The sequence below is a fragment of the Orcinus orca genome, chromosome 17, assembly GCF_937001465.1.
Source record: "Orcinus orca chromosome 17, mOrcOrc1.1, whole genome shotgun sequence".
Classification (NCBI taxonomy): Eukaryota; Metazoa; Chordata; class Mammalia; order Artiodactyla; family Delphinidae; genus Orcinus; species Orcinus orca.
In genome coordinates, this window is record NC_064575.1 from 10,413,528 (window position 1) to 10,422,844 (window position 9,317).

The 9,317-nt window shown below is 39.7% G+C and overlaps 1 long non-coding RNA gene across 1 annotated transcript in view; it reads right to left on the reverse strand.

The window, feature by feature from the left end:
* LOC125961734 (uncharacterized) overlaps positions 1-3,956 on the reverse strand; it is a 73,916-nt gene extending 69,960 nt beyond the window's left edge. Inside the window, exons 1-2 of the long non-coding RNA XR_007472668.1 lie at positions 3,891-3,956; positions 1,613-1,703 (exon numbers count right to left, since the gene is read on the reverse strand). This is a non-coding gene — a long non-coding RNA (uncharacterized LOC125961734). The remainder of the gene's footprint in view (positions 1-1,612; positions 1,704-3,890) is intronic.
* Between the last annotated feature and the right edge of the window lie 5,361 nt (positions 3,957-9,317).

The following is a 9,317-nucleotide window of genomic DNA, read 5'->3' on the forward strand; positions in this document are numbered from 1 at the left end:
TTCCCTAAGCTCAGGGTTTCTCTCTTGTAACGCAACTCACTACGAGTGCAGGTGTCAGCTGGTCCTCTTCATATCACCCTGTGGGAACTGGGGCTTGGGAAAACAACACAAGGAAAGGCTGATACTCTGTAATTGCTGTAATAAAGCTCTTTGTCTGATGTGGGAGCCTTATGTCTTCTGCCAGCATCCATGAAACTGTGGCAGAATAATTTTTAGCTTGCAAATAGGGTGAAATATCAGACCTATTATAGTTCCTGACCATCAGAAGCAAAGCAAGTCACACAGCCAAGCCCAACATCAATGGGGGCAGAAAAATGACATGATCTACCTCTTAGGAAGACCTCTCTGGAGAGATCTGAGCATTTGGAGGGCAGAAGGGAAGGGCAGGAAGTGAATATTTTCTGAATAACAACCTGTACCTATTTACCATTTCTTCTCATTTCGAATACTACATGGATTTTACTGGGAAAACAATAATATATAAGTGATGAGTCTTGGCAGGATTGAAAAAAAAGTAAAAATTTCAATGGACCAAACTCCACAGCGTTTTTCTTTTTCTATCTCTTATGGACACAATTTCTCCTTCCTTATTTTGCAGATTTTCTTATTACTTTCCCCTTCTCCCATTAAAGTATTTTCTCAGATATTCCATGCCAGCTAAAGTTTCAATATTGGCAGTATTTATGAAAGTCTTTAAAATAAAAAGAAAATCCCAAAATGGCATTTCAGGGTTAAAGTTGAGTGAAAAGAAGCCAGTGTGACCTCCAAGGGTTCTCTAAAACCAAACCAGAAAGGCAGTAAATGTCATTCCTCTTTACATATCCACCACCATTAGGATTCAACAGCAGCAGGTATTACTGATGACAGCGTGGTGAAGGACGAGTTTAATTTAGCTGGTACAGTATGCCATGATCTCACTTGCTCAAACCATGATTGTTAAGTCAACAGCTTTTGTAACAAATTAACCTATTTCCTCAAACTCATATAACTACAAGGGATTCACAGAATACCAGAAGCAAACTTACCCCTCTGGTACAACAGGTACCAGATAGGTACTTTCTACTCAGTTTCAGTAACACTGGACAAAAGGCTTGCAAACACATGACAGATTAGATACTGGAGTTAAAGTTAGGTGATGATTTCTCATCAACAGGAAAGGTAATTGAAACTCCAAGAATTTAAGCATTTAATAAAAAATAAAAGTCATGCCAAATTAGGATTAAAATCAAAACTTGCCGACCAGTATTTTATCTCCTATATTTCTAGTCTACCTACCAATCACACACAAGAAATGTTGAAAACAAACACCAGTCAAATCCTCAGCTCTTGCGTAATGTTTAATCTTTTTGATTGTGTGCAGTTATCATCATAATTTCAATATCTGTCTTATACCTCATTCTCGCTGAACAGGTATTATATTGAAGGCCAACTATTACAAGAGCAAAGGGACTATTCTAGGCACATGGATGCTAGTGTAGCCCCAACACCTGCTTACTGACTCACTTGATGTTAGTCTTATTCTTATCTGAGGCTCTCAGATACCAAGAGCTTTGGTTTATTTGAAGGCATCTTCCCAAACTGAACAAGAAAAGTCATCTGGTTTTGCACTCACCTTTCAAGTGTAATGGACAGAATTAAAGACTGATGAAAGCACACGAGGTGGGCTGGGGTCAAGTGAGCCATCATGACTGGAACTCAATGTCCTACAGCGGGGAAAAGACCAGAGAGGTAAATAAGAGCTAAACTGTAGGGTTCTTTGAATGCTAGGTTGGCAAGTTTCTCTCACTAACGGTTTTAAAGCAGAAAAATGACATGATCTTCCTCTTAGGAAGACCTCTCTGGAGAGACCTGAGCCTGGTGGTCAGGACAATTAGGAGATAATCACTGAGTCCTTGGGAAGAGGTTACTGAGGGCCTGAAAAGGTGGATCTAATGGAGGGGGCATTACAGAGATGGACTTGACTAAACTTAGTGACTAGTCTTATAAATTTATAAATTTCTAACAACATTATTAAAATGCTTAGAGGCAATGAATATTTTTAACAAAATAAGAAAAGTATAGAGAAAAATGTGAGTATCCATTCACCTACCACCCAGCTTAAGATATAAAATGCTACCAATATAATTGAAGCCCACTATATGCTCTTCCCCAAACCCAATCCCTCCCTCTTGACCACAGGCTACCTCTATCTTAAATTTAGTATCTATCCATAGTCTCTTTTTTCTCTTCCTCCATCCCTTTTCTTGTCTGCTGTAACCACTATGTTTGTTCAGTAAAGAAATATTCTCTTGCTAAACCACAACTTTAAATATTTGCTTGTAGTGTGTCCAAATTCTAGATGAATTTTCTAACTGGTCTCTTCCTTTTGTACACATAGGGCTTCTCCCACTATGGTTCTAGCAGTCCCCTTCTTCACATGTCATAAAGTTACATATTTTTCCCATTTACGCCTTAGACATTTGTCATACACCAATTATTTGCCAGCTACTCTGCTAGGGACTGGAAATACAATAGACATGGTAGGCCCACTGTAATTGCTTAGTAGGTATTTACTGAATGAGTGAATAATAGGCTCTATTCTTGCCCTTGAAAGCTTACAGGATAAGGAAAGAGAAAGACACAGCCACGAGGTGATAAATGATATTAGACAGAGTAATAAAGGGCTATGGGAATACTAGCCGAGATATCCAACAGAAGGTCGTCCCCTGGTTTATTCCATGGTATATCAGAACACTGTCACTTCATCTGATGACTTGCCACTTAAACATTTCCAGACTACTACCATTCCTGCACCTTCACAAGGTAAAGACGTAAAGAAAATACGCTTACTTGTCAAGATGAGACCACCCCCCAGAAGATATTCCAGTACTGGCCAGACAATGTCCACTTCCCCCAGTGTGGCAGTGGAGAGACATCACCAGCTCATCGCCAGACATCACCTTGAGCCCCACCTTGACCAATCCCCGGAAGCTCTGTGCATGCAAGGGCCCCTCCAGAGAGATTTCCCTGCATCCCCACTTCCAGTAGTGGGGACCTGCCTTGACTACAATGTAGAGGCGGATCACTTATCACAGTTACCCAACAATAACAATGATATAACAAAACTAGTGATAATGACTAGCAAGTATTGAGCACTTACTATATAAGTGATACGTATATAAAAATTCGCATGTGGTATCTCATGTAATCCTTACAGACTCTCCATTAAACATCAGGTCTCACCCACTTCAGATCTAGGGACACATACAAACTGAAAGTGAAGGGAGGGAAAAAGGTATCCCATGCAAATGGAAATCAAAAGAAAGCTGGAGTAGCAATACTCATATCAGACAAAATAGACTTTAAAATCAAATGACAAAATCCTTTGAATCTAAGCCCTAGGACAATAACACCAATTGAAAGTGTGTATTATATTGGGTTTTTTCTGTAAATTCAAAGTCAGAGATGCTCTTATAATATTTCTAAGAAATCAATATATCTTGAACATCATGTATTAAAACAAAGAAAAAAGTAAAATAAAAAAAAATTCTGGTCTCATTATTTCCCCCCATATTTCCTGGGAAGTTTCCCAACTCACCCTCAAGATTGTCAAGTAATCTGTCCGAAGAGATAGAGCCAGAAAAGGCAGAGGTATGCCAATCTGAAAGCTTCCAATCCTTTAGGAAATTGTTATGATAATGATAGGAAGTTTTAGTGCCATTAGCAACAAATTATTGACAAAACAGTAGTAATAATAACAGTCATAGCAGTGTGCCTGAAAATGGGACAGCCTGGGCAGAAAGAGAAGTGATCCTTGGTGGAGGAGATCCCTACCAAATGCAAGTTCGGGGACTGTATTGACTGCATCGCTCATTTGTTTAGCAGACAACCAAGAGTAGGTAAGGACTCACCTTCTCTCCGCTTGTCACACCAGGCAGTGGTTTCATACTGAGGCAGCAAACCCTCTGCTGTGACCTGTGTTAGTAACAGAAAATTCATTTCTATAGTTCCCTTATGGTTTCTAGAGACAATTTTATATATATATATATATATATATATATATATATATATATATTTTTAAGCTTGGCTGATTTTATTCATGGATTCCACCCAATAGCTGACACATTACAAGTGGCGTAAGTCCATATTTTGTAATGTGTATCAACATCTCACAGTTATGAAGTATTGCATTCTAGAGTAGAAAGGTCTTTTTAAAATGATATGCATCTGTGACCAGCTGGCTCAGAGCATCCAGCTGTAGACCCGTGCTGCTGATGGGAGCCAGGGTGTCCTCACTGGTCCTTGCTGGCTGAGGGCTCACAGAGGTCCCCTGGGACACCACAGAGGCAGAGTGGCAATCGGTCTCACCTCAGGTGTCAGTGACAGTGGGTGGTAGAGGCTGCAGACAGCAATGAACTCATGGAAGAAAGGGACTTATAAATTTTATAAATTCTCAGGGCACGTGGCCTATTCTTTAGTATTTTTTTTAGGACCGAATAATTAACTCCCTTTAGGCACGACCTTCTCAAGAAAAGTTTCCACAGAAGGTATAATATATGAGCTAGATGTTCAAGGAAAAATAAGAATTCACCAGGTGGCAAAGTGGGTGAAGGCCCAGCAGAGGCAAAAACGTAAAGGCATTAGGAGGTTCTCAGCCTTTGTCGAGATGAGCTGTGAGGTGTACATGCATTTGTATGTGAAATCATCTATTTATCAGGTTGTGTAGGGCTTTTTCTTAAATGTTATATCAGGATTATATTTTAAATTCTTGAAATACCATTTATAAAATGGTATTCTCTCACACAGAGCGGGTCCCAATTTATTTAATCATTCCTTTATTGTGGGCAGTTAGGTTTTTCCCAACCTTTCTGTATTATAAGCAAGGCTCCAAAGAATATCATTGTGTATAAATTTCCATCTGACTTTTTGATAACTGATTTAGAGTGTATTCCCAGAAGTGGAAATACTCGGCAAAGGGGAATGGAAGTATATGACCTTCTGGATTTATATCTATAAATTGCTTTCCAGAAAAGCTTACATCATCTGACTTTCCATTCACCTATGCAAGAGAGTGCTTGTTTCACTTAACCATTTCCACTTTGGGGTATTAATTTTATCAAAACTTGCTAATGTCATTGAGCTGAAATAGCATCATTTTGAATTGTTATCTCTTTGAACTTTTTCTTCCTAATATAAAATAGTCGTCATTTGGTCATTGTGAGTAGTAACACCCCTCTTCTTTTGGAAAGGGTGCTCTGTCAAGGAGAATATCAATTTCTGCATTGCTTCTATCTACAGGCTAAAGAGTGGAAAGGAGTGCTACTTCCTAACATTGTGACCTGGTCTAAAGGGGGCGTAGGGAGGGACTTTAATTCCCAAACTTCTGCCTGGTGTTGGAATAAAAAAAGTTGCTGAGTCTGTTGTTTGGTAAGGCCCTGGGGATGATCTGGAAGCAGAAGGATGAGAAAAGAAGAATGGACATTGCTCTGCGTGATAATGTAATTCTCTACATTATCTGTAGGAAAAGTCTCTTCTTCCTTATTATCTAAAAAGTACCATCTGCCATTGGGTGATGTGTATGTGCATGTGTGTTCTCTTCACAATTATATAAGTCAAATTTTACATGGTCACATGTGACAGAAACTGAACTCGAAATAGCTGAGGCAATAATAAGATTTGTTGGTGCCAGTAACTGAAACTTATGGGCTCGATCCAGGAATTAAAACAAGGAGCACAAGCCCTATCATTTTCTTGCTCCTTGTTTAGACTTTCTTTTCCTCTGTGCTGGCTGGCTTCATTCTCAAGCAGGCTTTCTCCATATACCTGTCCACGTGGCCCTCACCAGCTCCAGATTTTCAGGGACCTTAGTGTCCAAAATCCCAAAAGGAGAGGGTACCTCTTTTCCAAGCATTTCAGGAAAAGTCCTGGAGGGGGATTTGATGGGTCCATCTCAAAAATTGTACCCATTTTTGTACCAATCACCAAAACCAGGAAGGATATTTCACTCTCCCTACTCTTGGAGCCAAAGAATAGGGTCAACCTCATCTGGACCACCTGGGCTAAGAATTGGGTCCCATAAAAGGATGCTGGGACAGGGGTGTGCTCGTAGATGTTTAACAGTTGGTTCTCTCAAGTACGAAAAAAGCCCTGATTTGTCGCAATTGCTGACTGCCATGGTGTAAACACTCCTACTATGACTGACTGCAAACTACCAACAAGACACGTGAAAGAAGAGTTGGGAAGAGATGCACAGCATTGGCTCCTTCACACCACTGTGGCTAGACCAAAGAAGAAGACTCAAGCAAAAAGCACCAGGTCCCTTCTGAATTGTCCTACTGAATCTCCCAACCCCACTCCGCGCATACTTCCTACACTTCAAATACAACAAAATATTACTATAGTCAGTTCGACTGATAAACTAGACTTTGGGAAATTACATCTCAGGAGATACTCTGATATGGAGAAGAAGATGGAACCAGGAGACAACTAAACCTTATGACAGAGAATAGAGTTTTCCTAAAGTGGGGTGGAGATTTTGTAGATAATCAACAGAATCACAGCTTTTCTTACGCTCATCGGTAGGCTGAGATTACAAGGTTAATTGTGGCTGAGAGAGGAGTAAAAGCAAAAACCATCTGAAGGAGAGGAAAGACATCCGAGCACAGGCTCTTGCTCTGATACAAAGCAAAACTCTGCTACAGTTGGTCAAGACTGAAGCAGCACCCTCCAGCAAGATGCCCACCACGAGCCTCACACTGAGGTACAAGCAAAGTCAGTTTCCCACTGAAGGAAGAACAAGCATGAGAAGAGACCCTCTTTATGCTGAAGGCACACACTGTGCTGAAAGCTAAGAGTAGAGCAGAATATTTCCTCTTTGATTTCTTCAGTGATCACCTCGTTATTAAGTAGTGTATTGTTTAGCCTCCATGTGTTTGTATTTTTTACAGATCTTTTCCTGTAATTGATATCTAGTCTCACAGCGTCATGGTTGGAAAAGATACTTGATACAATTTCAATTTTCTTAAATTTACCAAGGCTTGATTTGTGACCCAAGATATGATCTATCCTGGAGAATGTTCCATGAGCACTAGAGAAAAATGTGTATTCTGTTGTTTTTGGATGGAATGTCCTATAAATATCAATTAAGTCCATCTTGTTTAATGTATCATTTAAAGCTTGTGTTTCCTTATTTATTTTCATTTTGGATGATCTATCCATTGGTGAAAGTGGGGTGTTAAAGTCCCCTACTATGATTGTGTTACTGTCGATTTCCCCTTTTATGGCTGTTAGTATTTGCCTTATGTATTGAGGTGCTCCTATGTTGGGTGCATAAATATTTACAATTGTTATATCTTTTTCTTGGATCGATCCCTTGATCATTATGTAGTGTCCTTCTTTGTCTCTTCTAATAGTCTTTATTTTAAAGTCTATTTTGTCTGATATGAGAATTGCTACTCCAGCTTTCTTTTGGTTTCCATTTGCATGAAATATCTTTTTCCATCCCCTTACTTTCAGTCTGTATGTGTCTCTAGGTCTGAAGTGGGTCTCTTGTAGACAGCAAATATATGGGTCTTGTTTTTGTATCCATTCAGCCAATCTGTGTCTTTTGGTGGGAGCATTTAGTCCATTTACATTTAAGGTAATTATCGATATGTATGCTCCTATTCCCATTTTCTTAATTGTTTTGGGTTCATTATTGTAGGTCTTTTCCTTCTCTTGTGTTTCCTGCCTAGAGAAGTTCCTTTAGCAGTTGTAAAGCTCGTGTGGTGGTGCTGAACTCTCTCAGCTTTTGCTTGTCTGTAAAGGTTTTAATTTCTCCATCAAATCTGAATGAGATCCTTGCTGGGTAGAGTAATCTTGGTTGCAGGTTTTTCTCCTTCATCACTTTAAATATGTCCTGCCAGTCCCTTCTGGCTTGCAGAGTTTCTGCTGAAAGATCAGCTGTTAACCTTATGGGGATTCCTTTGTGTGTTATTTGTTGTTTTTCCCTTGCTGCTTTTAATATGCTTTCTTCGTATTTAATTTTTGACAGTTTGATTAATATGTGTCTTGGCATTTTCTCCTTGGACTTATCCTGTATGGGACTCTCTGTGCCTCCTGGACTTGATTAACTATTTCCTTTCCCATATTAGGGAAGTTTTCAACTATAATCTCTTCAAATATTTTCTCAGTCCCTTTCTTTTTCTCTTCTTCTTCTGGAACCCCTATAATTCGAACGTTGGTGCGTTTAATGTTGTCCCAGAGGTCTCTGAGACTGTCTTCAGTTCTTTTCATTCTTTTTTCTTTTTTCTGCTCTGCAGTAGTTATTTCCACTATTTTATCTTCCAGGTGACTTATCTGTTCTTCTGCCTCAGTTATTCTGCTATTGATCCCATCTAGAGTATTTTTCATTTCATTTATTGTGTTGTTCATCATTGTTTGTTTCATCTTTAGTTCTTCTAGGTCCTTGTTAAATGTTTCTTGCATTTTGTCTATTCTATTTCCAAGATTTTGGATCACCTTTACTATCATTATTCTGAATTCTTTTTCAGGTAGACTGCCTATTTCCTCTTCATTTGTTAGGTCTGTGGGTTTTTATCTTGCTCCTTCATCTGCTGTGTGTTTTTCTGTCTTCTCATTTTGCTTATCTTACTGTGTTTGGGGTCTCCTTTTTGCAGGCTGCAGGTTCGTAGTTCCCATTGTTTTTGATGTCTGTCCCCAGTGGCTAAGGTTGGTTCAGTGGGTTGTGTAGGCTTCCTGGTGGAGGGGACTGGTGTCTGTGTTCTGGTGGATGAGGCTGGATCTCGTCTTTGTGGTGGGCAGGACCATGTCGGGTGGTGTGTTTTGGGGTGTCTGTGGACTTATTCTGATTTAGGGCAGCCTCTCTGCTAATGGGTGGGGTTGTGTTCCTGTCTTGCTAGTTGTTTGGCATAGGATGTCCAGCACTGTAGCTTGCTGGTCGTTGAGTGAAGCTGGGTGCTGGTGTTGAGATGGAGATCTCTGGGAGATTTTCGCCGTTTGACATTATGTGGAGCTGGGAGGTCTCTTGTGGACCCGTGTCCTGAAGTTGGCTCTCCCACCTCAGAAGCACAACACTAACTCCTGGCTGCAGCACCAAGAGCCTTTCATCCACACGGCTCAGAAGAAAAGGGAGAAAAAGTAGAAAGAAAGAATTAGAGAAGAAGAAAGAAAGAAAGAAAGAAAGAAAGAAAGAAAGAAAGAAAGAAAGAAAGAAAGAAGGGAGGGAGGGAGGGAGGGAGGAAGGAAGGAAGGAGGGAAGGAAGGAAAAAAGAAAGAAGATAAAGTAAAATAAAGTAAGATAAAATATAATAAAGTTATTAAAATAAAAAAGATTATTA